At 39.7% G+C, this 25,111-nt stretch overlaps 1 long non-coding RNA gene across 9 annotated transcripts in view; it reads left to right on the forward strand.

Annotated features, from left to right (window-relative positions):
* LOC106045331 (uncharacterized) overlaps positions 1–25,111 on the forward strand; it is a 259,361-nt gene that overhangs the window by 144,238 nt on the left and 90,012 nt on the right. Inside the window, exons 1-3 of one of the 9 annotated variants that reach the window (XR_010831574.1) lie at positions 19,365–19,712; positions 20,393–20,483; positions 22,661–22,716. The exons of the other annotated variants lie outside the window; for them this stretch is intronic. This is a non-coding gene — a long non-coding RNA (uncharacterized lncRNA). Of the gene's footprint in view, positions 1–19,364; positions 19,713–20,392; positions 20,484–22,660; positions 22,717–25,111 lie in introns of those variants that run through there. 9 annotated transcript variants of the gene reach the window in all.

Genomic DNA, 25,111 nt, shown 5'->3' on the forward strand with positions numbered 1-25,111 from the left:
GGAAAACAAATTTCTTTTTAGTCCTACAATAGAGCACAACTGTGCTTTAATCTTTGGCAGAATCATTTCACATTACTTAGTCTGTCATACTTCATATGTTTATTTTTCATCAATTCCATCTATATTGCTACAGTGTCAAAAGCCTGGGGCATGATGTCCTCGGGAGTTTCCGAAAAAAATAAGTTGTTGGTAAACTTTTAGGCTAACTCTGGTGGTCCTGCCTGAAATGTTGTGACATATTAAAATCAGCTTTGTAATCTTACTATCAACACATCCTCTTGGTTTCTTAACAGAATATGATCTTCAATTACAAACACGAAGTGAAGTAAACTGTGAGGTGAGCTGAACTGAACTGTCAGTGGGGACTCACCTGGCCGGCTGTATTTAATCCCTAGTAAATAATCAGACTGAATATCCTGAAAATAAATGTATTGCTGTAACAGTGATTGCCTTGGTATACCTTTGATTTAAGAGAGAAACTGTTTCTGCTTTTTCTTATTATGAAGTTAACACTTGTTTGAACAGGAGGTTCACTCAGTTTTAGTACAAAATGGCAGGTAAAGATGCTTTCATGCCCTGAGGCTACCTGCAAGTCTCCTGTCTGATTAATCAGAAAACATTAATTTGAGCAAGCCATCAATGGTTACATGTCTAGATACACCTCCAACAAAAGGAAATAGGGTGCTAGTGAATTGTGCCTCATCTCCTCCTAGCTCACCCTGACACTGAGGATCAGAGGCTGGAGCAGAGGTAGGACGCCCTCACCCCATGTGTCCTGGACACACAGAGACCAGGCAGGTACCGAGGGAGCGAAAGGAAGAGCAACAGGCTGGGACTTTTCCAGTGGGAAAAGGCAAGGTGGAAGGGAAAGGTGGTAGGAATGCATATGGAAAAGATGAAGGGGGAATGATGGTTTTAGTTTTTGTAATTCAGTATTAGTTTTTAAGAAAATCAGAGCTATAAAATGAAATTATAAAGAGGTAGATTTTTAAAATGTTGAGATTTTTCTTTGTGCCATGCATAGTTAAACTGGGGAGTTCTTTGCCACAATGTCTAGCAAAGGCCAATGTTTACATGAACGCAGAAAAACAACTAAATGGCTGCATAGATGGAAAAAGCCATCAGGAGGTGTTAATCACAAAGATATTACTTCAAACTCCAGAATTCCTCATGCCACAGATCACTTCTGGCCTGATGACTATAGCGCAATAAATACACTTCGGTTCTCAGGCATTCGCTGTTGGCCACTCTCAGAGTAGCTGGGTGTTTGGTGCGGCGATTACCGTGCATGCTAATCCTGTCCCCTGATACAGATTTCTAGTGGGGTGGGCTCAGGGCTCTGAATTGCAACAAATGTGGTGAGAATATTCACTGTAGTTTCCATGAGCTTTGACACAGCTGTTGGTGTACTTGTGTTCAGGCATGTGGGTGACTGCAGCCCCTTAGATCAGCGCTGCGGCATCCTGAGAGAGCATTAAAAGAAGAGACACAAGAAGATGCGAACTTGGCTGAGAGGGATATTAAAACAGATTTATGGGACTGCTAGTGCATGAAGTCATCTCTGCTCTTACTGACATCTTGTAAGGTTATATTCAGTGATGAATCATTGAACTGCTCTGTCTTGGAAACAGCAGCAGCAGAAAGCCCTGCTGTTGCTTTTTTCCTTTGGGTTGACTTTATTCACAAGTCATGATTCTGGAAAGCCGCCAGTAAAATTTCTGTCTAAAGCCTCAGAACACCGGCGTCTTCTACAATACAGATAAATATTTTTATGGACTCTTAATTCAGTATATTTATTAGACATCCAGCGTCCTAAGTGACAAAGTAAGAAATAAACCACATACAGATACCTAACAGTTTTCTAACTAATTTTTGAAGACGTTGGATTTGGATATCTTCTGTATTGATTTCTACTTTTCTTCCTATCATTAGAAAATTTTCTTATGACCTACACTTTAGCAGTACTGTCGATACTCCGGGTATTATTTTCCCTCTAGGCTTTGTTTTGTTGCAGTGTCAAAAGCACTTCCAGCTTTGAATCAGGACTTTTTTTTCCTGTCTTCATTTCTTTGCATATGAACAAAGGTACAGGAAGCTGTTTCATTTCAAACTGCTTTGCATATATTTATATGAAGTAAAGATGTATTTCTCGAAGTGGGTGGAGGGAGTTAGATATCTGAGATGAACATTTGTCACATAAATGTTGATCATGGGTGTGATCTGTTAATAGGTTATCTTCCCCCTGTCCTCTTTCCACTACCTCCTATAAAATGTGTACTACAGTAAATTTCTAGCAGCTATACGCAATCATGCCAGGAATATGAAACCCATCTGCTGGGTACCACTACAAAACTGACAGTATAGTAAAAAAAGGAAGAGAAACCAAGATCTCTACATTCAGTCTCCACTAATGCCAGAGGCCATTCGTGCTTTGCACGTACATAGCACTTCATGATACCATTTATTAGGTAAATGTAACTGTTCCCTCTTTTTTCTTCTTTATAAAGTAGACACAAATTTTACAATTTCCTCAGGAAATCAATGTCAAAATCGAGATTACATTCTTTTTTCCCCTCTGTTAATATACCGCAGTGTTGTTAATAAAATTTCTGATGAAGACTTAATAATTTATCACTGTTCATCTCCATTAGAAAATGAATGAGAGCTCAGGGAAAGAAAGTTGTCTCACTGAAGTCAGATTTTTATTTTGCCCCGGAGAATATGCCTGGCTATCTTGGGCCTACCGATATAAACAGTTATTAAAATGCTGCACGCAATTACAGTTCATAGTTATTTTGCAGATAATACAGTTAACCTGGGTATTAGTCACTAAGCAAAAAATACTGAAATATAAATTAATAATAATAAAATCTCTTAGCAGCTCACGTTTTTGCACACACATTTTATCTGTTTCTGACGGCTGAGGCTGTTGTCGCAAAACCATTTCATTTACCTGCTCAAGTTTATTCACATATGAAAGACTGTGGATTTATTGCTAAAAGTAAGAAAGCTTTTTTTTTAAAGTTTTTCTTACCATGCTGGCAATCCCTGGCATCTGCACCTGAAGTCTGGAAAACAAAGTTTATGGGTGAATTGAACAAAATTTATCACGATCGATTCAAAACTGTGTTTTTCTCTTGCCAAGTGGTATTAATGGTCTCCATTGATTTCTAACTATGCTTTCAGATAAATGGAATTGTAATACTATTACAGTAAAACAATCTCCAAAAGGTATCTCTTAGATTAAAATCGGCTATGATGCACAAATATTGGCAGTAGCAAATATCCTACATGCTTGATTTTCTGAAATAATTAAAAAATATATACATTCTTTGTGAAGTTGAAGTACTTGCGAACTGAATTTTTGCAGATGTTTTTATTGATTCTATTCTGCCAAAATAAGACTTTTCTAGAAAGTCACAGGAGATTTTGAGTGAAATTTTGAATGCTACAGATGTTGTCAGCTTGACATAGCAACAAATTTACAAGATTCCCTGCAGGGGCTGATCTAATTTTAGATGTAATTACAAAGATGCATTTAACTGATTGTGTCTAATTAACATCAGATGGAACAACTGAAATTTTTATGATACTAGAATTCATGAAAGCTACTTTATTATTTTGATATAAGTCTAAAACAATTTAATTCACCTGCAGTATCTTTAAATCAACTGAATGCTAAAAAATCTTGTCTTCTCAGTTGCGTATACTATTATTTGAACTATTGTTCTATTAAAGCAAGAAATGAGTACAATTGTGCTACAATCTACACTGAGAAGTAACTTTTATGGTAATATCTTACAGGATATTGTCCCATATTCTACATCCAATAAAAGAAATTCGCTCAAAATGTAAAAGGCATTTCTTTATCCTAAAGGACAAAATGAAAATATAAGTGCAACATTGCTGCCAGTGTTTATCCAATTCAATTGAATTTATCCAATTCAAACAAAACTAATATGTGTCTAATTCCAAAATAGAAATAAACGTGCAGATGTGAACTTAATTACTAAAGGTAAATTTCTTAATAAGTGTAAAAACTGTTTTTGTGCAATGCCTGCTAATGACCTCGTGGACCACACAATATAAAATACTTGTGCAAACACAAATGTGCTTAATGTGCCCATGCTAGAGAGCATTCAGTTAGTTGAGCAAATACCGTGAGTAAAATTGAATTTCTGAGTAAATTTTTCAAGTCCTATTGAGGATTGTTTGCTTCTGTTGGATATAGGTTCTATCCTTACTAAACTGCAAAGCAAAGGCATCTCTTCTTTTATTTATTTATTTATTTATTTATTTATTTGTTTATTTATATATTTATTTTCCCTAATCAAAGGTTATGCTATCAACTTGCACCAGGGGAGGCCAAATGTTGCAAAAACAGTGCCAAGAAATCCCAAACGTCAACATGGAGAGGGATCCAACGTCATATATTTTAAGAGTAAAAATGTTTATGCAAACATTGCAACACATTTAAATGAAAATATTTTACCAGTCATGCATAAACACGCTGTTCAGCCCTATCCAGCTGCTTACGAGCTAGATAGAATGCTACAGGAAGGCTTTCTGTGTTTAAATCCTCATCGCCTCCTCAGTGGCATTCACCCATGCAGCAGCTAATAGATGGCTTGGGGAGGGGAATGTAGTGAGCGAGCAGGAAAGGAAAAAGATGGAGCCATTTGATATTGGCTGCTTCCCTCTAATGATGTTTTGCTTCATGCTTTTCATTAATGTCTGGGTGGAAATGGGAGCAGTGGGTATGATACTGAATGACTGATAGCACTTTGTGTGGTTAAAAAAAAAAAAAAAAAAAAAAAGTAATCATAGCCCTGAGCAGCATTTATCTAGTTCTTAACGCGGTTTCTTGGATGCTGTCAGTGACTCAGGTGCTGAACTTTATATTAATGTTTTCCTTAGTTTCTCTCTGTGGGCTAGCAGTTAAAAGGCATGCTGTGTCAGGTATCGATAACAAGTGCCAGTTTTCAACCGAAAATAAGGCAACTGTGGAGTTAGCTGGTGGTAGAAGAATGTGCCAGGAATGCTTGCTTAATGCGGATGATGTAGTAGGTTACCACAGGAGAGGGAAGCACTTCCCTCATGTAAGAACAATCTTACAAATCCATGGGCAAAAGTCCTATTCCCAGCTCCAGAATAGGATGTGAACTGCTACAGTCAAGTGAGGACTCTCGTTCACCTAATGAGCTGAACCCAGATACACACTACCATCTGTTTTCCTCTCAAAGAAGGGAATCTTCTACCTCATCATGCAAGTTTGTGGTATTGGCCTAATCTTGCAATAATTCAGCCACGTGTATAGCATTTATTTAGGTAATGCAGTAGGTTTTGTGATTGCAGAAGGTTTAATGATGAAGTGTGAACAGCAGCAAGATCTATTGGCAAGATTATGCATTGCAGGCAATATAGGAAGCCCTAGAATGTGAAAACGTGGAAAAACATCAAACATTACCAGTTGTCTGACTAATAACTGAAGTGATTTATTTACCATGTATTTGATTTAATTTTTAAAATAACAGAAATCATAATTCACCCAGAGATCGGCAGGCCGTTTCCTTGGATTGTTTTTTAAAGCCTGTGTAATTCCCCTTGTTTTAGTGATGAAAGTAACTGACCAAAACGCCAGGTGATACGTATTTTTTTTAATTAATTGATTGTGCTGTTAATTATTTTATTACTTATCTTCATCTATTATTTATGTAAACATTCAGAAATACTTGTGGACTGTTTTCTTCTCGGCTGTTAAGTATGTTAGAAATGATCTGTTTCGTTTCTTCCTTTTCTCATTTTGCATCTGTAGCTGTACACGTGACAGCTGCCTGTATGAAAAAGCAAATTCTTCTACATGATGCTGCCTAAACTTCCAGGTGCTTCTTTCCTTCCTCCTGCCTCCGTGTTGGTCCATTCTGCCTTGTGTAATGTAATCCTACTAATACTGCCTGTTGTTCTGGTACTACTCCTTACCCCGACAGGAATTCTATTACATCCCATGTACTTTCTTAATTAGATTTTGCTGCTTGTGCTGACTTTTAATCACCTGTAGCTACAATTGCAGCAAATCTGTACTGTGGTTCACGTCAGGGAATAAAGCATAGCTACATCCTTGGTCAAGAGTGTCTGTTATTATTCCCATAAAAAACTGTGATTTATACCTAGGCAATGGGACCTATCAATGTTTAACCAAGGCTGAAATTTGGTTTCACTGTTTTAGATGGTTTATGAAATAATCTACTTTGGTTTAAGCCTCTCTAAAAAAAATGGCTTCTGTCATGATCTTGCAGAGAGAGCCCATGGTGAAAGCTCTCTGCGGAAAGGTTTAAAAGACGTGGAAACTGGTACACAGCTTGTTTGTGCTCCCTCCTGATAGGCCTTACTTTACTTTAAATTAAGCAGAGTTGGTGGAAATTATTTTTCTTGCCCTTAGTTGTGATGACTTCTTATGTGATTTTTGTAATCACAGCTGTGAATTACAAAGGGCAGAGAGAAAACGTTGCAAGTTAGCATGCTGTTTCATGTTTCCCTGGGTAAATACAGGTCTGTATTCATGCTAATCTATGAGCAAAAATACTGGACTTAATCCACATACTTGTGTAAAGGCAGAATAGGTTTATCTGAATGTTTTTTGTCACTCTTATCTTATCCTGTGCTTTTCATTTGGTATGGATGTATTTCTACCTAGAAAAGTTATTCTTTCCATTTATAATGTCATGTAACTCATCGGTATCTTGGATAGGGCTGAGAAATTCCTGTGTGCGTGTAAGAAACTTTCAGCTATTCTTCAGTATGCAAAAGCAAGTATTTGGTATGACAGCTACTTCACTAGGTTAGGGTTAGTGTTTTAAGCCTCTTCTCTAACCCCCTGTGCGATCCAGGACAAATTTACAGGTTACAGGGAGTTGCTTGCGGCCTTGTCCACCTTTGTTTTGAATATACCCAAGAACAGAGATTCCTAAATGGCCTTGGACTCCAAATCCAGTGCCTGACCACTATCAGCGTGATTTTTTTTTTTTTATTCCCCTGTCATGTAGGCAGAATGTCCCTTGCTTAAACGTCTCGCTGTTATCTCTTGTCCTTTTCTTGGGAAATGAGGCAGTGTGCCAATCTTATCTATTCCAGCTAGTGCTGTCAGAATGTAAATTTACTTCCAAATCCAGTATTTCATTCCACACCACATGTGGTAAAACAGCCTTGGAAAAGACAGCTAACAAAACAGCTGATGAAATAACATCTAATGACTCCGTTTCTTTTTATTTTTTCTTTGTGTGTGGGGTGCTGCACGTGCAATGCTTATTTAATGGAAATCAGCAGAAACTGGGTTAGCATCACTACTCAACCTTTTTAATTATTACTTTCTGTACATACATTCCCATCGTGCACTGTTCTTTCTTCATTTAATATTTAAAATAAAACTCCTCTTGTAATATGCAGTCTATTAGATTTCTGATATATAATGACTAGTCTTGTAAGCTTGTTTCTCCCGCCCTCACGTCTGCATTTAGGAATTTCTGTCTTGTGTTTCCAGCTGAACACGAGGAAAAACTTCTTTACCGTGAGGGAGAGTGAGCACTGGAACAGGTTGCCCAGAGAGGCTGTGAGGTTTCATTCCCTGGAGATGTTCAAAAGCTGTTTGGACACAGTCCTTTGCAATGTGCTCTAGGGGACCCAGCTTGAGCAGGGAGGTTGGACTAAATGATCTCCAGAGGTCCCTTCCTACCTTAACCATTCTGTGATTTTATGGTTATATCAAATAGTCCATTGCAAACACATAACTAGGACAGGACAAACACAGGGAATATATACGTAATATATATATATTAGTAGATCCTAACTACAAACCTGTTTTATATTGTTCTCAAAATAAATAAGATTATATTCAAATAAAAAAAGAAAATGCTCAGGAATTTCCTTTTTTTTTTTTTTTTTTTTTTTTGATGTGTGTGTGCATGGGGTTAAGCTCTCAGAAGTTCAAATTTCCCTCGTACTCCTTTAGAGAATTTGCAAGTAGCAGAAGGTAGGACTCCTCCGTAGCTTGCCAATATGAAAAGTGTACCCTAAATGCCTCAGACAAACAAGTCCAAACAGAGATCCAAGACCTGTGATTATTCAGAAACAGCTGTAATCACTTAAATTCTCATCACAGTAGAGCCACTCCAGTGGATTTTACCATAGGATGGCTGGCTTAGCTTAAATTGCTTTCACTTGTTTCCCTTTAGCTGAAAATTACTTATTCAACAAGTACGTTAGTGAGAGCAAGATGTACAGTTCCTAAAAAAGAAAAGGCCTTTGAAACACTCATAATGAACAGCACAAGTGGCCTTACAGGTCCTCCTTGAGAGATAATTCAGTTCTTTACTTAACGAAGTAAAACTGCATGAGGATAAAAATACAGAATTGTGGAAGTACATTAGAATTTCATTAACATCTTTGCCATCGCAAGTGTGGACAAAGAAAATGAAACCTGTACGCGGTTGCCCCAGGTGTAAACTCAGGGAAGGAATCGTTCACATCTGCAAAAAATCTCCCTCGATAGCTCCCCCCAGGTGCAAGAAAGAGCAGTCAGCAATGAGTAAATTGCTGGGGAATGTCAGCCTTGCTCTAGTGAAGCTGCAGAATATAAATAGGGATATCAAGTAGGATTAAAATGTTTGTCATACCATAACAAATATTAATCATGAAACATTGCCAATTAGTGATCATAATCATCACCAGCTTTTAAAATGTTTTGATTGGGAAAAAATAAAATTCCAAACTTTTTGTAGTTAATCTTTGACATCTACCAACACAGATTAGTTTTAACCACTCCTTCAAGGGAAAAAAAAATATTTAATCAGGTTTTCACTCGATTGCATGGGCATAAATCGCAATGGTTTATGTAACCGTGAAGGAAAATGGACCACTGACTTGAAAGTTTTGAAAAGCTGACCTCTTTGTTGACTGGAATCCTGATTACAGGTTTATTGTGTTCTTTGGTAGCTGCTTAGACTTCTTTTATTTCTTGGCACTCCATTATGGATGACAATATATTCACCCATTTTTCTCCTCTGTGTATTGCAAACATGACCCCAAGTCCCAGCTACAAAATACAGTACAAAGGGTCACACGTTGATTGGGAAGCCAAACTGGGTTCTGCTCCCACTGAGCTCATTGAATGTTTGTGGCCAACCTAAAGAGAACAGAGAGCCTCAGCCAGGACGTGCCTCCCTAAACAAGTGGGGAGCAGAGCTTACCTCAAAGGTCTGGAGTTGCTTCCTTGTTTTGTGGTAACCTATACTGAAACGTTCATTTCTTGCTTCATTTAAGGTCTCCTGAAGCCTTTATCTTGGTTTGAATAGAAATTAAATCCCATACCTTGTTTTTATTATTTTAGTTCGTATGTTTTATCAAATATGGATAAGAATCAGCATCACCAGAATCTTTAGAATTTGTAAATTATACTGTTAGAATAATTACATTAACACAAGAGCTGTCAAAGATCACCCTTGAAATTCTCCTTCTAATGTTTCTTGTTATGCCTACTCATTCTGTCTCATTCTTAAACTAGATTTTGAAGTAGCAATTTTACCCTTCGCACTTCTTTGCCTTATCTGTTATTCTGTGTGACGTATCATGCCTACTGAAACAAAATACAAAAGATTATTTGGATTTATTTCCCTTGGACACTACAGCAGTAATGAGGTTATTTAATTGCTAAATTCCTAATTCTAGTCAAATTCTAGTATTTTTCTATTAAAAAGACATCACTATCATTCCTAGTATTTTCCATATGTTGATCAGAGATCTGACAGTTTCTATTTACTTAACAGCATTTAATGCATTCCTTGATGTTATTTGCAGTTCCTCTCATAATAACATCAGCATATCTGCAAACAAATTGAGTACTTTCCAGTTGAGCAAGGCATATGATCCCTCCTGGGTAATCTTCATCTGAATGGCTCTCTCTACCCCTCCTCACAACGCCATTCTCCAAACCATTGAGTCATACCTTCTTGTGGCTTGGGGACAATCAAAACCAATACCAACAATGTGCAGATTTGAGTCCTTACTTGCAGAATATAAATACACAGTATTTTCATTTCTCTGCATAAAGATTTATGTAGGGACTGTAGGTCATTATCACCCTTTTTAATATGGTTGAGATTCAAAAACTTTGAAGACAGGACTTTCCCTCCGTGACAGTTACTACATGATCTGATGGGAAAGCTTCCTAAATCAACAATGAAGTGACAAAAAGAACAAAAAAGCTTGGCTTTCTACCCATTACACTGCCCCAGAGCAGCACTGGTAAAATATTTGAAGGATTTGCTATCTATTTATAGTGCCATTTATATTCACTAGTTTCAGTAAGAAAAGTGGCTCTCTCCAAACGCCGTACAAGATAAATGGCAATGAACCTGTAGCATCTGTTAGTGTTATCATTGCCACGTGATAACGAGAGAAAAATAGCAAGAGGTGACAGATGTAGGAAACAGTAGAATGACGAATAGTTGGAGGGGAATTATTTTTAATTTCAGGAAAGGGCACAACACGTTTTATTGGTTTGGATTTGAGAAGTAATAATTGATCTTATGACACGTCAACCGTATTCATTCAAAACCTAAATCATACCTAATCCTTAGAATAGTTTTGCAATGATATGTGATTGATTAGGATTTTCGCTGATATATGAAGAAATGAGCTGGCAAAATTTGAATGATTTGAACATGCTGACATCTGATGTATTGGTCCATAAATCAGTACCTAGCTTACTGACACCCAGACCTTTTCTTGTCGAAGGGCTAGAGCATCTTGGAGCACAGAACCTGCTGTGCACTGCTGTGACGTAAAGATAATGTTGTCAACTGAGAGGGGTTTTTAAAAGTTTTTGGGAACCATGGGTTATATTTGATAGCAAATATAGTGTAAATGGTAGACGTCGGGTAACTTTTTGAACAGTTTTCAGTGTGGTACTAATGCATCCATAGGCTGTTGGGTTTTTTCTCCTTGATACACCTGGCATGGATGTCCATCACTGTGACGATCTACAGTCACTAGAAAGCAACCACCATTTCATCAGTGTATATTTGTGAGTAAATGGTATGAAATGAGTGAATTTAGGAGAGAATGGACATCAGTACTGGGCAACTACAAAATATTGCTGGGTAAACTGGGATTATTGATAACAAAATGCTGAAGAGGCACATTTTGTTCCTGTATCCTAAAGCTAATCTCTCTTTTTCCATTTTTTTCTCTCCAACTTTTTATTGTTATGGGGAAATATAAGACTAAAACTTTAGTGTATACAAAACTGCTACATCAGGAGTAATATATAGCAAAGAAGACAACTCATGGAATTTATAATCAGATGAAAGCAAGAAGCAAAACTTGACCTTTGAGGAATGACAGCTGTAAAGGGACAATAAATAGGACACCTTAGTTTACTTTTGTTACTTCTGTGCATGGGTTTAAGAAAGAGAAGGTTATAGTGCAGATTTTGGCTCTGTGAAACCAACACACGGGAACGATGCAATTTACCGTATCTGGCTGAAATGTGAGGCTGATGTAATTCTCTCTCTGGAACCTATTGCTAACCAGCTGCGCAAAGAACGGGGGGAAAACTACATTAAAAGTGAATATTTTCTCTTTCCACTTGCTGTTGAGATGAGCAGCATGTACAACTCTGTCATGGGGAAAAGGGGAGAAAAATCCCTCTCTAAAAATCCATCCATACTTCATTTCAGAACACACCAAACCATTATTTTCATCTTCAAAACAGTCCGGTACCAGGACTAGGAGTTGCTTACTGTGCAGGGGATGCAAATTCAGGTGAGAGATTCAAGCCTGAAAGGCATTTTTTTCTGATGGAGATGCGTTATTTATGTGTGGTTTTGAAAGTAAAAACATAACAATGAAAGATGCATTGTAGCCTTAAAGCAACTGTTCTGCTATGCCAAAGCGGTTAGCCCCCTGTACTGAAGAATGTGCTCAAGCAGACAGTGCCTTCCCCTTGGTGTCCCGTCCTGGTGTGTCCCAACGCAGTATGTGATCCTGCTGATGGACTTAATTTGCTGTTTGAGAGAGGGGCAGTCACACAGAGCTCCTCTCAGCTCATTTATCTCAATGCTGCTGCAGCTGGTGGCAACTCCAGAATAGGGAAAGATATGTGCACGTGTATGTTCACATCCAAGAACTGACCTAAGTTGGCAAAGCGTTTCATAGTCCAAAAATTAAGATCATTTGATCATTAAGATCATTTGTTTTAAACCAACTCCCCCAAGTGTAATTTTTATGCAAGTTTCCCCCTTTCTTGCAATGAGAACCCCAGATACGGCAGAGTTACCCTCTCCTGTTTGGTCCCTTTCTGCTGGTGGGTCAGCTACTGCTTGCACAGAACCAAGCAGAAGTTTTGCAGCTGGGCTATAAGCAAGTCTTTAGATTACATTAATTGAAACATTGCAAATTCACTTGGTGATAATGAGCTTAATAAATTAAGCCAATCTAACTTTGCTGTATTTGTGACAGGATGCAATTCATCATTGCAGCCTTGTACAAATAAATAAGCAGTCACCAGAGCATTGAGAATTTTGCAAAGAGCAGGGAACCTGACCTGAGCATTTCCAGCTCTGAGCTCATGTGGTTTATATGAGCTCACATCACCAGCGAAGAGGGAAGCTGATGCTTTATTTTAACTAAAAAAAAAAAAAAAAAAAAAGAGCATTCTCTTTATCTTTCACATGTTATGGGTTTCGGCATAACCCACTCGGCTGCCCTATGGCGATTAGAAGGGGTAGGGGCAGAGCAGGGCTTAGGGTAGGCTGGGCTGGGGGATATTGGGTGCACCGGGAGGGAAGGCTGCTTGGCAGGGGAGCGTGGCTCAGGGTCAGTGTTGTTTGGGTCTGGCTTGCAGTTTTGCAGGTGTCTTTTTCTAATGTGTGTGTATGGTTCATGCATCCTGCTTTGGGATGTCAGTGGGGTAGAAAGGAGGTTACTTAAGGGCCTGGGAAGGAGGAATGCTGTGTACCCAGCAAGCACACAGAGAAGTTAGCCGTACTGCATTCCTGAGGCTAAAGGTGGGTCGGCGATGACCTCTTTATCACCGTGATTTCCTCTGACCACTGTGGGAGGCCAGAGGAGCTTCAAGCTGTTTTCTCTCTGTAACTGGTAAGCGTGGCCTTTGAAGGGGTATAAGGTCCTCCCCGTATCGTATCAGGAATTCAGGAGGCATAAATAGCTAAAACAGATGGAGCCTGCTCTTCCTGATGTTCCTGCTAACAAGAGCTTTTAAAGTAGTTTTAAAAAACTACTGTGTGTTCTAAAATATGTTAGTCTGCAGCGAAAGCATAGCTTTGGGCCGAAGCGATCAGGAAACTTTTCAAAGTTAGCACAACTCTGGTATTTGAAAAAAGGTTCTCTGTACATCCTGTGTTATTCATATCTGTCGTACCATGTATGCCATTGGAATGCTGGTGGGGTTTTGCATGTGTGAGTAAAAACTAATTTTATCCCCTGCATAAGTAATTTTATTTAAAATATTCTTCTTGATTAGGAGAGAAAAGAAACTTGTTAAAACAATATAAACTTGTAGTAAACTTTGCCCTCGGTTTTTGTGAATTGATTTATGTAAATGTAATGCCGGGGAGACTGAAAATGGGGAAAACTGCATAAGCACAGAGAAGATGCCTATTACAGTATTGCGTTCTCCTAAACTCTTATTCTTTCCAACTGAAGCACTTCAATTTGTTGCTAATAAACTATCAATGGTAATTGGACTGTTTTAAGAAAGTTAGCTATCTGCCAAAAGATCAGGTTTTAGTACTTTTTCTGACTTTTTTTTAATTCAAAGATGACACCAGTAAATATTAGTTGATTTACTACTCAGTTCGTTATATATGAATTATTCCTCTAGCTGCGAGCTTATGTGATGGTCAAGTTCACAAGCTGTGCTTGTTTTACTTTTGCTCTTCCTCTTTTTATTTACCAGAGGATTGCATAGTAAACAGCAAAAATTCTTACACTGAACTTGTCTATGCCAAATTGCCTTTGTGTATCTGGATGAAGTTATAATCACAGGCAACTATGTGCTGGAGGTCTCAGGGCTGTATCATAGATATTTTTAGGCACAGAGCGTATTTGACCTCTAGCAGCAGCACGTGCAATCACAGTAGCAGGTAGGCAGTGCCTTCACTCTCACTGCATGCAGCCAGTTGCCCTTGAGCGTCCAGTGCACTCCCAGCTGCGTGCTTGCTCTTTCTGTGCTTGCTGCCGTGACAAACTCCTGCTTTTCCCCATGTCCCTGTACTCCATTAGCAGTTCTTGAATGCTCTTAGCATGTAATAGAAGTGTTTCTAGTTGCCCAGGGTATTTTGGTGCACCAAAACTAAGGCATGGATTTTATCCAAGTTAGCTTGAAATCAAATCTTTGTAATAAGTTTCATTAAAAGCACGATTCATCTCAAAAGCTAAAATAAACACCCACAACTACAGGAACAGGAGACTGCAAGCGTGGGCTTTTGTTTTTCTTTCTCTTATTTTTTTTTAAATCATGTACAGATTTTCTTTCACATCTAGGCTGGAATTGAAGGTTGTTTCTCTCCTTTTGGGATCTAGCCAATAAATCCACTCTTTCTCCCCCAGGCAGAGGGAATACCAGTTTCCTTGGCAGTGGCTACCAGTTATTGCAGCACACACAGCCCTCAGGTCTCACAGTGTTACTCCTGGCCTTGAGGAAGCCCAGTTCCTTGGGGCGTTTAGCTCCTGGTGCTAACATAAATGAGGGGTGTGAAGCTTTACTCCTGTCAGTGTGCCTCTACAGGGCTTTCAGCTGCACCACAAATGAGCACTGACAGCTCCCGTGCTTGGCTGATGCCTGGATTACCGCCTTGCAGTGGGCATCGGATTGCTTCCGATCAGGCTGTCCAATACTTAAAGTCCAGAATAAAGCTTCCCTGCAAGTTAAATCTTATTTTAGTTTGTACCTGTACGATTATGTTAACTGGGATTAGTGCAAGTAGCTTACTGCTGGCTCTCAACTGAGATCAGGCCGGATAGCAGTTAATTATACTGAGAAGGGTTGGGGAGCGTCTGAGAGCAGCAGTTGCCCTGTTTCTGGGTGCTAGCATTCATGGAAGGTGCTGCTGCTGGTAATGCCACTTCCTCTGAGAGCTTGCTTTTGGGGAGCTTCACAAACGCTTGTTCACAAATCTCTGCAATAGGCTGCTTCTACCAATGCTTGGTGTTGTTGTCTGTGCTTTTGTGGATTTCCTAAATCCATGCAGAAAGGATGTCTTCCTGCAAAGGAAGTCAGTGTAGAGATGAGGTTATTGGTCAGGCCTATGCTTGGATGTCCCATTATACAGGGAGGATCCAGTGAAAATGCAGAAATAAAAAAAGTTCCTCTAGCGTCTTGATATTCAAATATGTATATATATAAATTGCCATCTATTGACAGAAGCAGCTGTCTTGTGTGAGAACACTTACTTAGTTCCTTAACTTTGTCCTTATTTCAGTCTCCCCCACTAGTGGGGGGTGGGGAACGGGACAAGAAAACTGAGACAAGTACTTTTAGCCAGTTTGATTTTTTTTTTTTTTCCCCCTTGATTTCCTTTACTTTTAAAGCCTGGGCTCAAACACATTTCAAAGGATTCTTGATTTTAGTAAATGCAAGTCCAATGTATCTGTATTTTAGAAACTCTTTGAATATCTAATTTTATAATGGGGTGGCTTTTGGAAGTGGCATTTATTTTTTTTCAAGTGGCAATTTCTAACTGCTCTTGTAATCATCACTGCTTGTCCTTTTCTGACATATGTAATGAGTGTATAGCTAAATTGTGTCAAGATGCAATGTATTTCTTTCTCTACTGCTATTTCAACCTGTCATTACTGTAACGTGTCATACATTGTGACATCCACCGTGTTGTCGTATCTCACACAGTCCCATGAACAATTGTACAGAGGAGAAATATTTCAAAATTACATGGCCAACTTAACAATCTGTGTATGGGAACAGTCAAATTTTGCTGCTTCTCAGCCTTCATGTTCAAGTGTAATTCCCAGTTCTGCTGAAGTGATCTTCGCAGGGGGCCTTGCAGCCACTTCAGTAGGAGCTACAGCCAGAAAACTAACTTGTCCTCTCGCTGTACAGCCCATCTGTGAGTTATGCTGTAGTTGATGAGCATCAGTTACAATTATCTTTTTCTACTGAAACATTTAGAGATTTTCTTTACTGGGAATCTATTTGCAGAAATATCTCATTCCTAATAACTTGGTATCGCCAATGTTATGACTGTATAGATGGCCTTGGCAATATATATTGCAGATCTACCTGGTGTCTGAACTGGTAGATTTCACCAGTAGTTCATAAAAATGTGAACAGGGAAAGAAGATGTTGAAGCATGGAGGAGGGAGCAAGGTTCTTAGAAAAGGAAGGAGATTTTATTATTTTCCTAACTGCTGACTTTGGCTTTTCTAGGCTTTTTTGTTTTTTACCTTATAGCTTCCTAGTCCTTTAGTTATACGGAACTATTGATGCATTATCTTAATATATTGTAAATTATTTATAATAACAATAAAAATTATAAATATATACTATATTACATGCATTTATAATATATATTTAATATATATGAGTATGCCCAAAAATAAAGAGCAATAAAGGTACAAAATTAAATCCTTACAAGTTAGGAAGTGCTGATAGTCCTTGACCTTAACCAACTCCACGTGTGTATGAGGTGTCATAGTCTTTAGTCATGACTGCATCCTACTGTTCGTGTGTCAAGAGCACCTTCAAAAATAACCAGTCAGCATCAGGATTAGTGAATTTTGTTCAAGCAGCATTATGCAATTATTATGGTAACTTGTTAGAAAAAGCTTCAACTTCCTCACCTGACCTGGCAATCTAAGGATAAAAGTAAAGTAGCTCTATTTGCAAGGTACAAATAGTTTTAGATGCCAGCATGTGTCTTCAGAGAGAGTGCAGCTCGCTACACACTGACAACTGACTGCATTTCTTCCTATTAAAATGTCATTACAGAAAGTTACCAGATTTCCTCACCAAAAGAGTATAAAAAAAATCTGGAAGTTCTTGAACTGTTCAAATGAACTGCCTTTCGTAAATAAGGGTGGTGGGGGGGGAATACAATGCTTTCTTTTTCAAGCAATTATCAACTATGTCTCTCACAAATAACTATAATCAGCCTTTCTGGCGTAACTGTGTGTGAGACTGACTTACAGTAAAGTAATATTCCAATGACAGCAGAAGCATTTTTTGTAGAAGTAAGTCAAACACTCAGGGAACTTGCTGGGGATGGGAGGGAAATCAATTTTCCCTGTAATGGCCTGCGAAGTCCTCTTGCAATCCTGTTTTTCTCTGTCAAAGCAACCTCTTCCTTCCCCTCTCCATTTTTTTTTTTCTTATAAAGTAGAGAGACCATTGGTATCTTTTATTTTTCCCCTCCTTTTTCTCTCTGGGTTTGCCAAAACATGTGTTCAACAGGATTTAGTCATTGCTGTGGGTGGCACTTTCATAAAGATGTTATTGAGTTAGAATATCTTTGAGCTTCAGCTGTCAGGAAAATGACTCTTGTTTCGTGAATGTAATCATGGTTTTGGCCTCTGTCAGCAATCCTCAAGGCTACTCAAAGGATGCAGCGCTGAGTTGCCAAGAGATTTGTAACTATAATTGTTAATGGCAGATTTTTTTTTTTTTTCAAGTGAAAAATGAGAGTCCATGCTATACTAAGGCTTTGATATATAGGCTGAAATCTATGCTTCCATAGCATGGAAACATAGCTTATTGTGTATTGTATACTGTTCATTCAGAGTTTATTCTTAAAAACAAACAAACAAAAAAACTAGAGCTGATGATGGTTTTCATTATTTGGTGATATTTCATTTCTGATGAAGTCGTGGACTTCCGTCTTCTGAAAATTCAGCACCTGAAGCTGATGGCTTTCTGTGGGTACTATACAAGCTTTAGCTGGCAGGTCTGGAACAATCTTGTATTTATTGTTGTTGCACCTGGGCTCCTTAACCTCCTCCCCTTCCCAACCGTTACTTACTTAACTATATTGGTGGTGGTGGTGGTGTTTTTTTGTTTTCTCCTGCAAGACTGTCTATTACCAAGAAGACATGGAGATGAACAATATCAAAATTCAAAGGTAAAAAAGTAATCTCTCTGTGAACATATTCAGTGATTAAAATGGATTCCATTTTCAATAGAAAACTACTGTTTGACTACAGAGAGTAATCTCAGGAACAAGCTGAAAGACCTGTTATTCTGAAGAGACTTTTTTAAAACTCTTTTTTTTGTCGTGCTTGCTCAGCACTTGGTCCAAGTGGGATGAGACCAGCGTGCTCCGGAGTGAGGCAACCTCCAGCAGTGTCAGTGCAGCCTTCCTGTGCCGTGTTGAGCTGTGTGTTGCCAGCCAAGCGTACAAGGCTGCCTGGACCCCACCCAGAGCTTTAAAAGACAAGCCAAGTGGTGCTGGGTTAGTAGGAAGACCTGCACACAGCTGCTCTTTGTGCTTGTTTCAGCACAGGCAGGGACAGAAAGCATTTTCTAACCTGAAAGAAAGCAACTTGTATAAGCTGCAGAAAATAGATGACTGTTATTTAACCAGGGGAATTACGGTCCGGTAGAGAATGGTAACCTTTCAGCAAATACCTAGAGCAATCAGTGAAGAAGTATTTCCAGGTTTGTGCCAGGCACCTATGGAGGAGCTGCAGTGCCAGCCACTCTAATATACTGTTCCATAAACTTTCAGCTATTAATAGGTGCTTTTACCTATTAATTTCCATTGATCAAGCACCATTTCATCCCAGCATAAGGCTGGTCTTTCTTACCTGCATTTCTAATGTAGTATGTTCACAATATATCTATGCGTTTTTTCCTAAAGAAACCGTTTCAGTGTTTTCACCCTTACAGCGTGTGTGTGTGTGTGTGTAAACCATGTAAACGCTTGCTATTACTCCCTGCTCTATATGGGAGTTCTTCTGCTTGTAATCAGTTGAACACATACTATTCCTCAGTCTAGGTTAACCTAAAAAGCTTTAGGATATCCTGGTACAGAAAGCAATAATGCTTAAAAAAAATGAAATGGTCTTTTTTTTTTTTCTTACACTAGTTCTTGTATTTTTTTTTTCCAAATTTTTATTTGAAGAAGTAAGCTTCTACTGAAGACACAAATTTGTCTTTTAATAGTAGAAACTCACCTACAGGCAATAGTTACCATTCCGTCCCCAAAATAACTACTTACCATAAAGAAAGCTGTTGCTGCCAAACTTTCACAGTTAGTTGAGTTTTTTGCAAGGTGCACATATGTAGTATCTGCTATACTAAATATCTGCGTTTTGACTGTAGGATTGTGACAAAACATCACATAAGACATTTCATGTGTATCCTTCCCAGCAGGTTCTTTTATTTCAGATACACACCTATGCGTGTTAAAAATGATAATTTGTGAGCTTCTCCTAGAAAATAAGTTAATGGGTCGTACTGATCCATACAAAGAACCAAATCTTTGGGTTGGAGAACGTGGAGGAACTTGTTACTTCCCTTAAGCACCTCTGCGCTGAGAGCAAGCTGGAGGCTGCCTGCTGCTGAAGGCCTTCACGTGGCGGCCATTTTAACCGCTTCAGGAAGAGTTCACGGTGCTGACTGGCATTAGGGCAGCCTGGCAATGTCTAGGCACCACGATGGTGACATTTCCTTCACGCGGCTGTTGGTAGGATCTATTTTAACATTCAGGTTCATTCGCTGTGTGCAATTGGTGGTTTCCCAGCAGTTAAATGTCTTACATAGCTCTGTAATGGCCTCTGCCTGCTGTGGTGTTGTTGCTTGCTATGAATGAGGCCCTTGGGGAAAAGGGACTTTGCCAAGACTTCTGGATGGGAATTTATTATGGAGTGGGAGCCAATTGTTAAATCAGAGCTGGTTTGATCCATTCTGTGAGGTGCAGAGGAAACCCCTGCTGGGGTACCAGGGATTTTCCCTGAAGAGCAGTCTCTTGCACCAGGCCAGGAGCTCGGCGTGGGACTGACACAGAGCCATGTCTCCGGGCAGGGAGGACAGGGCCGTCCATCTTCTCTGCTGGGCTGGCACCGGGACAGCTGCTGCTTTTCTCAGAGGGACTGCACAGCTGCTGGGGCCTGAGCGAAAGGCAAGGCTTTGCTCATGCTGCTGGGGCTAATCCTGGCTTAGCGCACTCCAGGAGGCCTGGACACTAACAGCTGAACATCTGTTTTGCCACTGGCACTGCTGTCGCTCTGCGCTCAGTGCTGGGGAGGCTTCAGATATGTGAACAGTGCCACCTCAGGAAGCAGTGCTTTAAATGTGAGTAAAGGCTTGCAGGGAATTAACTTGTGCAAGCCTGCAGAAGATCGACCGGTGGGCTTGTGTTCACAGGTTGTCCTCTGACCTCGGGCAAGTCTCTTGGCCTTCTGCTGCTTCATCAGTTGCACCCTTCAAGTGTCAAGTCTTAATACGCTGCTGTGAGGTAGGTGCCTGTTCACGTCTTTAAAATACTAGCGTGGATGTTACTGCTGGCCTGACTGGAGAAGCTGAGCCAGACGCCTCAGTGCTTTGCAGAATCGCTGTCACCCGCTCTGCAGGCACTGCCAGCCGTGGGTTTAATTGCTCAGAAATCCACCGGGGGCTTGACGTAAACAGCTGCTTAGAAATTAGAAAAAGGAGACGATCTACTACTGAGGTCCTTTTTAAATGTCAAGTCAAACTGCTGGAAACCCCCAAAAGAAATATAGTGCAGAAGGTTAAGGGCATCAAGTAGCAGATTTGAAGCAAATATTAAATTTTATTACGAAAGGAATTGGGCTATGCAGTGCGCATAAATTTTGAACTTTAAATCCATCATTTAACTTTAATTTAAACTTAACCTGCTGGCTACCACTGTTGTCCCCTCCCACCTACAGTAGCACAAAAAAAACACAAGGTAGTTGTATGTAGTAAGATAGATGATGCAACTGCTGATGTAACTAGGAAAGCTACTGGAAATGAGCCTTTCTTTCATGCTGCACCTGTGCCTCTCTGAGCACTCTGTGTCAATTATTATCTGATTAATAAAGCTGTGAGCTGGAAAAGACACTTGAAGGGAAAAAAAAAAAGCTATTAAAAGCAGCACGTCCTGGCTCTTGTGTTGGTATGAAAGTCCTCCCTAATGCTGCTGAAGGAAAGAAAGCAAAGCAGGGCACGGTAGCGGCTCCTGCAGCTGCTGGCTGAAGGTCCAGCTCTCCCCTCTGGCCTCGATCAGCCCTCGTAGCCCCTTCTTGTAGCAGGGATTTGTGCAGTGTGAGCAATCATCACCTCTTTGTGAAGATGCCATGGGAGAATAAAGGGAATGAAAAAATAAAGCATAATGTTGTGTAACTTTTAAAGAAATTCAGTGGGATAAATGCAAGAACTGCTTGAACTGTTTGCAGGCAGAGTACCAGAAGTATTATCCCTAGGTTTGTGCCTGTAACAGGGCTGTTTGGATTTTGTTTTAAATAATAGAACAGGAGGCCCGGAGAGGTGCAAGTGTGAGCATGCTGGTTTAAACTCTTGCCTACTGAGGGCCTGGAAAGAAATTGTAGTATGTGGCGAGGGGAACATACATGTGAAGCACCAAACTGCACTCTGTGACTTCTCTTTGAACTCCGTGTTTAGTGCTGGTCATCTCAGTTGAGGAGAATGCAATGGTAGCACTGAAATACAGCACAATAGTGGCCTGATTTTGAAGTTTCTCTTTTACTGAGCCATTTCACATCAACTTGCTCATAAGCAATCTGGAATTATAAATGTTCTTCCCCTTTGCAGGGTAATTTTGACTGTTAAAATGGAAGCATTATGGTTTTGGGCAAGGTCAGGAAGAAGGCAATGTGATAGCAGGGAACCAAACCACAGCAGCTACAAGTTAGGAGTAGAGAATTGCAATAACCTCTGTTAAACTATTGCTCTTTTGAAATGCAAATAAGACCAGTGATCAAAGAACTACAAAGGTGATCTTAATGAGCTCTCCAGTTGCTCCTCAAGCAGACTGATCTACAAAATAATTCTCCACTGTGCTGTATGTATTTGAACTATTTCTTATAAGGGCTAAGCAGTGTTTTCCTTCTGCTATCTGCTTTTCCTGCAGATCTTTTCTGATGTTAAATTACTTATCTAGTCAGACCCAGAAATGAAGCATTCAAACAGACTTTATCTAAGCAAAAATTGGCAGTGATTTCCCAAGGAATATGTTCACTGGGGATGGCTTTTCCACCAAAGGAAGGGCAAAATCAGTCGCTCCTTTGTAGGCAGGATCAGTCCTGGACACTCTTTAATGTTACTGTAACTTCTTGAGAAGACAATAACCAGACACTCAACACCGCTTGTCATGTGCACGCTGAGGGTTGTCCAGTTGAGCCAAACCACCCGTAGCCTGCAGAGGCAGAAGCTGGCCCCGGATCCTGCCAGCACTGCTGGGTTCAAGCACTGCAGTTGCCCTCCCCTCATGCAGGAAAGCTGCAACTTGGCAGCTCAGCCTGAGGACTGTCTGTAGCACTGCTGCTGGGGAAACCACTGGTTTTCCCACCAAGGTGTTTTCCTAGAAGTTGTGACTCTTCTGACTTTTGTCTCTTCACCTGGGTTGGCACAGGCGGATGCCTGCCTTTTATCTGTCTGACTGCTCTTTTACAGATAGGTCTGTCAAGCCTGGAATCTGTTGAGACTCTTACATTGGCACCTATGATCTGGTAAGGACATCCTTATGTAATTTGAAAGATTGCTGGGATAAGGACCATCTTTGTTCTTTTCTGTGTGTTGTATAAAGCCAAGAGGTACTCCTACACAATATTGTAAGACAGCTGGTGACATAATGTGATGTTAGCGATGTTCTGGAAATCATAATGTTGTCATCTTCACACTTGATCTAGCAGCCTTCTCCCTGTAACACCACTGAATGCAAGGAACAAAGAAGTGCTGTCATAAAAATTAATGAGAAAACTCTGTTTTGTTTCATCTCTTTTCATGTTTATGAACTTCCTTACAAACTAGAAGAACAGAGCTGGTATGCAATATCTTACTGCTGAGGTGATACCTGTGATAGTTTTTTAATTGCTTGATCCTATAATGTTTTGTGGAAATAGAAATATATAACATGATAAATTTTTTTTTTTAAAAAAAGTGTCAAGACAACAATTTAGCATGTACTGATGACTTACCTGAAATCATGCCAACACTAGAAGTTGGATTTCTGTAACGCAGAACTCCAGGCACCTGGGACGGTCAATAGGTATTTATCAGGGGCTTTAAATTCCCCACTTGGATGTCTTCCATTTTGGGTGGTGTTTCATAGGGATGGTTATTAATGCAACTTTTCTTGGACATTGAGTTTGAAGGATTACATGCTGAAAACAATTCATGTTTGTCTTGTGTACTCTTTCCTCCTTTCATGTTCATTGAGAATGATGAAAGGGTGTGTGTCACATTTAGATAGTCCAAAAAAAAAGTGCTTCCTGATGATGTTGTAATAATTAAGGTATGATGCTTTTATTGAAAGGAGAGGTGTTTTTTCAGGAGCAAGGTTATAGGATTTTTACATTCAAGTAGTCATGCGGATAAATAGACCTGGCATATTTCCTTCCAAATAGTAACAATACACAGGTCACACAAGTGTGTCAAACACATGAGATTTTTACTGATGGGGGGGGGGGGGGGGGAACAACTGTTGGTGTCCATTAGGTTGTAGAAGTGGCGAAGCCAGATGCAGTGAGTCTAGACGTGAACCACATGTTGTTTGGGGATGCGGTATTGTATGTGTCTTGTGTGAAGACAGTAAATCATACGACCGCACAACGTGTTTAAATATTTGACACCTCTTTGCCGACAGCATAAACCCAAGCTTCCTTGAAGGTGGTAGTCATAACTAAGCTGTGAGTGCTGCTCAGGTATAAGGGCATTTTCTCTTTTGGGAACCAACCAGACCTTGGATGCTTATTCCAGAAAGCTGTCAGGACTTCAACAACAGCATCAGTTTGGGTAGCTTGCAGTTTCATTAACCAAGCATTCCTGCATTTCTGAGTGTTTGTTGTTCACTTAAAATGCAGTTGTGTTGACAGATTTCAGGGCGCTGCGGCAACCGTCTAAGCGGCTCTTCAAAGGTCAAGTCCCTCCAGGCGGTTTTGTTTAGGACCGCGTGACTTCTGACAGTAGGAGGGGGGTTTAATAACACGAGAGAAGAAAGGATATTCATTTACCTTAAGACAGATGTGAGCACAGTGACTAAGGCATTCCTCTAGGCTGTAGCAAAAAGGCTTCAAGTCCTTGTAGCAAACTGGATGCAACGGAGGATCTCTGACAAGAGTCCTTGGTGGCAGAGCATCAGCTGGTCTGGGCTGGGAGAGACCAAGATACTGCTCTCTCCCGTGTTTCATTAAATAGGAAAATACATCTTGCCTATTGTTTTCCTTGCACTTCAGCCTAAACAGCAGTCATAAACGTATAAAAAATGGGTCCTGACCTGTATATGACATGTATATAGAAGTTTATAAATATATATTCATTTTAAATTAACTGCTATTTCTTTGGAGGGGGTGCATACCTGCTTTATTCTTAACCCTTTGGTGATAACATCTGTGAGACTCTTTGCTAATGCCAGCCTGAGCCTAACTGCTCTTTATTAGGCTTGCTTAAAAATAAATAAATAATAATTAAACATGAAGAGGTGGCATGCATGTGGTTTTCCTGAAGAATTGGGAAGTGTATGGATGAGGTCCTACTACAGTGGTTGAAGGAAGTTTTCCAATCGCTTAGAGGAGCTCTTTAGTCTGTGATATTTCTTGTTTAAGAAGGAAAAATATTTATGTATATCCTTGACAGCTGTGAGAACCAGTGAGGAGACGTAGGTAACTTTCTTTGGAATGAAAAGTGAAGCACTAGGCTGCTCTGTTAATTTTTATCCTTCTCATTTAAATAGAGATGGGTATTTTCTAAGCTAGCTAAAACCAGCTGTGGGATGTGTAAAATCATGTTTATTTACAATTGGTCCAACAGCAAGTATTTACATTTCAACTACTGAAAACTTTTCTGATGTCTCTCTCATCTTCAAGGCTATTTCATTTCCGATTCAGAATTTGAAGCTCAGGCCTT

The sequence above is a fragment of the Anser cygnoides genome, chromosome 4, assembly GCF_040182565.1.
Source record: "Anser cygnoides isolate HZ-2024a breed goose chromosome 4, Taihu_goose_T2T_genome, whole genome shotgun sequence".
In the NCBI taxonomy this organism is placed as follows: domain Eukaryota; kingdom Metazoa; phylum Chordata; class Aves; order Anseriformes; family Anatidae; genus Anser; species Anser cygnoides.